Here is a 5,606-nt window from a genome sequence, read left to right as displayed (position 1 = left end):
TCATATCTCTAATCAATTAAATATTATCTAAGTTATAATTTAAGTAAAAATAAACAGTCCAAATACAAACTTGTGAATAGTTAGAGGTTAATGAGGAAGCTAATGGAAGCTAATGGGAGTAAATTGTGTTTACACATAGAATTATTTGCTTTAAGTTGGGTAATTGAATTTATGGATTTGGACATTTTTTATTTTAGGCCTTAAAGAAAAAACAAAAGACTCATTGGCCAGCTCGTCCCATCCAAATCCGTCAAGGCCTGTGAATTAAGGAATGCGAGTTAGGCAGTTTTTTTTTTTTTTTTTAAAGTTTAAGGTTAGTAATTTTTGTGTTTTTTGACCAGTACTTAATCATCAAAATAAAAGTGAGTAATCTCTTATTATTAGATATAATCTCATACCATTAAAAATATTATTGATTACCAATTAATGATTACAAAATACCAAAATTACTGTTCCTAACATTTTTTTTTTTTTTTGCGAACTCGCAATTCTAGCATAACTTGTTTTTTCTATGGGTCACTCTAGTGTATAGATACAATTTCATACAGATTTACAGATTTACATAGTTGAAGGACACGTGTAGTAAATGATTAGGAATTCTGATCAGCTTGTCTAATTCTCGTAAAGCCTTGTTGAAGATTGAGTGCAAGCCAAGCCGCTTTACATATCCTCTTACTTGTTCTAATCAACCGGCAACTACAATAACGTGTGATTTTTTTTAGCATGAATTATTCTTCATATAATGTGGATTACTTCTTTTTATTCTTTTCATCTAAAATATTATTTTAATGTATAAATCTAGTAAACAAATGATGCGAGATCTGATTCCCACAGTCCGGATAAAGGAGGAGGGTTGTGCTAAGTTTTCGACAACCAACATAAAAATATAGTCGAACCCCCATGACATGAATCAAAGATATTATTGCACTAAAGTTAGGTCGTTGCCCGGAAGCAACGCGCTATATGGCTCGAGTTCGGTGTCAAATGAGCGAGAGCCGCTGCATCGGTGCCTGGATGTAGTGTTAAATGAGCAAGGATTCTCGCGTTTTCGTGAACGGACGAGGGTAAATAAGCTAGTTCACAAAGTAAAAAGTAAAGGTCGGAGCGACAGAAGGTTGAGATTTGGGACATGGAACATAGGCACCCTAACAGGAAAGTCCATGGAGGTGGTGGACACCATGACAAGGAGGAAGATTAACATTATGTACCTACAAGAAACAAAATGGGTTGGTGCGAAGGCTAGGGAGTTAGATACTTCTGGTTTCAAACTTTGGTATACAGGAAAGGTGAAGAATAGGAATGTGGTTGGAATAATTTTGAATAAGCAGTGGAAGAAGGACGTAGTGAATGTTAAGAGGGTGGGAGATCGGATCATCTCTATCAAACTTGTGGTGGAGGGAGGTGCTTTCCATGTGATTAGCGCCTATGCACCGCAAGTGGGTTCGGACGAACAACACAAGATAAGGTTTTGGGAGGATCTAGAGAGTTTGGTTCAAGACATACCTTTGGGAGATAAGATTTTCTTAGGAGGAGATTTAAATGGCCATATTGGGAGAGAAGTGACTGGATATGGAAATATTCACGAAGGCCATGGTTTCGGAGTGATCAATGCCGAGGGTAAAACTATTTTGGACTTTTTCTCAACCTTTGATCTTCTCATCGCAAATACATGTTTTAAAAAGAGAGACGAACATCTTATAACATATAAGAGTGGCATGACAAGCTCTCAAATTGACTTCTTCTTGTTGAGGAGAGTCGACCAGAAATTTTGCATTAATTGTAAAATTATCCCGGGAGAGAGTTTGACAACACAACATAGGGTGCTCGTCATGGATTTTTGCGTTGAGCAAAAGTTGAGGAAAAGATATCATATGAAGAACCCAAGGACGAGGTGGTGGAGGATGAAAGGTGAGGAACAAAGAAGCTTTCTAAGACGGGTAGGAGAAGAGGCAAAGTGGGATGGGAATGGAAACGCGGAAGAGATGTGGAGGGAGATGGCAAAAGTTATTAGAAGAACAGCAAAAGAAAGTTTTGGTGAATCTAAAGGAATAGGACCAAGAGACAAGGAGTCCTGGTGGTGGAATGCGAGTGTACAAGATAAGATAAAGATAAAAAGGGAGTGCTTTAAAGAGTGCTCTCTATGCCGCAACGCAAATAACTAGGAAAAATATAAGGCGGCTAAGAAAGAGACAAAAGTGGCTGTAAGTGAAGCAAGAACAAGAGTATATGAGGGTCTCTACCAGTCTTTGGGCACGAAAGAAGGAGAAAAAGGTATATATAGAATCACAAAGAGCCGTGAAAGAAGAACGAGAGATTTGGATCAAGTTAAGTGCATAAAGGATAAGGATGGAGAGGTGTTGGCTCAAGAGGAGAAGATTAATGAAAGGTGGAAGAGCTACTTCTACGAGTTATTTAATGAGGGCCAGAAGACTCTTCCGAGCCTTGGTCGGTTATGCACAAGGGAAGAAGATCAAAACTTTGACTACTATCGGGGGATCCGAGACTTCGAGGTAAAAGAGGCTCTAAGGCAGATAAAAAATGGCAGGGCAGTAGGACCTGATAATATCTCGATTGAAGTTTGGAAGGGTCTTGGAGAAAAATGCATTAACTGGTTAACCAAGCTTTTTAATGAGATTTTAAGGTCAAAGAAGATGCCTGATGAGTGGAGAAAAAGCACCTTGGTACCTATCTACAAGAATAAAGGGGATATACAAAGTTGCGAAAATTATAGAGGGATCAAGCTTATGAGTCATACCATGAAGTTATGGGAAAGGGTGATAGAACGGAGGTTGAGAAAAGAGACACAAGTAACAGAGAACCAATTTGGATTTATGCCAGGCAGATCTACCACTGAAGTGATATACCTTTTAAGAAGGATGATAGAAAGGTATCGTAGTAATAAAAGGGATCTACATATGATATTTATTGATTTGGAAAAAGCGTATGATAGAGTACCAAGGGAGGTCTTATGGAAGGTTCTAGAAAAGAGGAGAGTAAGGATCACATATATTCGTGCAATTAAAGACATGTATGATGGGGCCACAACTAGTGTGAAGACTCAAGGTGGTGTGACAGAGGAATTTCCTATTGGTATAAGATTACACCAGGGATCATCCTTAAGTCCATACCTTTTTACATTAGTCTTGGAAGTACTCACAGAGCACATCCAAGAGCCTGTGCCATGGATTCAATATAATCCTATTAGGGACAAACCAAACTTTTAACCAATCTTAATTTGGCTAGGTTTACTCTCTAGATTTTTACAATACACTAAGTGATCACCCAACTTAACAAGAGATACATCTCAAATACAAGATTTAAAACAGAAATACAATAAAAAGAAATTAGACATAAACTTTGGCTTTTCTCTCTAAGTATCTCTCTTTGCTTTTTTTTTTTCTCTATGATTTTTTTTTAATGTCTCACTTAAATGCTTTTTTCTACTGAAATGAAATAAAAAAGATAAAACTTACAAACAAAAATATTCAATGATAAACTATGAAGGAGATGATGTTGAACAACTAAAATTATAGGATGAACCAAATTCAACACTCTCATATATAACTCTCCATTTTAGCAGAATATTCTTTTGATGTAAAAATATTGTCCAAAATATTAAACAAAAACAATATATAAAAAAACTCTCAATCAAACTCAAATTTTAATGAAAATAACATACAACACTTTTAGACTATCAACCCACTAAAATTATGTTTGTCATCATCAAAATTATTATTATTATATTAACTCATTAATTTGAAATTTATCATGAAGATGCACTGATTAACCTACTATTATGACTTCTCATTTACTATTTTAGATAAAATTATTGACATTTTAAATTTAGGTGGATAACTTACTATTATGACTTCTCATTTACTATTTTAGATAAAATTATTGACATTTTAAATTTAGGTGGATAACTGATTTAATATCTTATTTAATTTTTTGTGTATATTAATATGTACAATATAAATGAAATAAATGTAGACTCAATACGTTAAATGTTAGTATATTAATACAAACAAATATTAATACACTTAAAAAAAAAAATAAAGAGTGCAGCACTATGTGAAATTAACTTCTTGTTAAAAATAAAACAAAAAACAAAAAAATTAAATAAATGATAATTTCATACTCTTAAAGTTAATTTAATTTATTTTAGAGATATAAATTAATTAGTTAATTTTATTTTTTAAAATTTTTCCCACACAAAGAATTAACAAAACATGGGATTGAATTGTAAGGAATGGCGAAAATATCTTTTCCTTCTAAATGCTTTCGACCATCTTCAATATAAATTAAAAGAGAATTGGACTATAACTAAATATACTATATTTATTGCACTATGATCAGAAAATAAAATGGACAATTTGATACTTTGTTGATATATTTCACTAAATTGTGATACATTTGGATCCTCTAAATTTTGAATTTTATTTTAGAAAATAAAGTGTAATCTCTCACCATTTATTTTATAGGTAGAACAAAAAAAAATATAAAAAAAAACCATTCAAAGATAAGAAATCACACTTTATCTTCTAAAATAAAAATTCAAAATTTAAAAAATTCAAATTCAACTATCATACTTTTAACTAAATGTGTTTTTAATAAAATATTAATTTCATAGTATGACTTTTTTCTAATTCTTTTGTGATAATACATATTTTATTTGATAAATATATTTCAATAGTTAATATTTCAATTATATTACACAATATAAATAAACTGATTATTGATTTATTACAAAATAATTGTTTCAATAAACTCAAAATATATACATTAAAAAATTATTAATTATTATGTATTAAATCAGTTGTGAATAGATATTTTTTAATAAATCAGAATAAAAATTATTAATTACAAATCTCAACTTAATATGGTTATTTAAACGGTGAACAATTTTTTTACAATATTAAAATATATAAAACCGTGTATTCCTTATTAGAAGGCTTGGTTACAAGACTTTACTATCTCACATGCGACTCCATCACAAGTATCACTAGCCATTGTTGGGACAAGCTCTGCCAAGCTTAGTCAAGCTGCTCCCTACACAAAGAAAGAAGAGTTAGGTGTCGAATAACCATTCCACAAATGAAAATATCTTTATCTCTTTATGAAATAACATCTGTATGCTATAATCCACCTTTTTCTATTACGAGTTAAGTGAGTCGGTCCGATAAATTTGGCCAGTTTGCTATTCTAATTAGTTTGATGTACGAATTTTTCCTAATTTTAATATGTAATTTGGTCAACTCGATAAAAGCGACTTTATTATTACTAACGTTTTGCCGACATTTCCGTACGTGCATTATTATTATTATTATTATTATTATTATTATTATTATTATTATTATTATATAACCCAATAAACCAAAAACGATTTTTAGATTTTTAGTGGTTAAAGAATCCATAAAACTATAATTTGATGAGATTATATTAGTTCCCTACAATAACCATTTTTGAATCATTTTTCTAAATTAATGTGAGAGACAAAAATAAAATGACAAATAAAAAATTAAATGAAACTATTCCAGTTCACTTTATATATAAGAAATTAAGAATAGATATAATATATATAATTTAAAAATCAAATAAAGAAACCA

Source organism: Arachis ipaensis, chromosome B07, assembly GCF_000816755.2.
Source record: "Arachis ipaensis cultivar K30076 chromosome B07, Araip1.1, whole genome shotgun sequence".
Taxonomy (NCBI): Eukaryota; Viridiplantae; Streptophyta; class Magnoliopsida; order Fabales; family Fabaceae; genus Arachis; species Arachis ipaensis.
Note: the sequence above shows the minus strand (reverse complement) of the source record.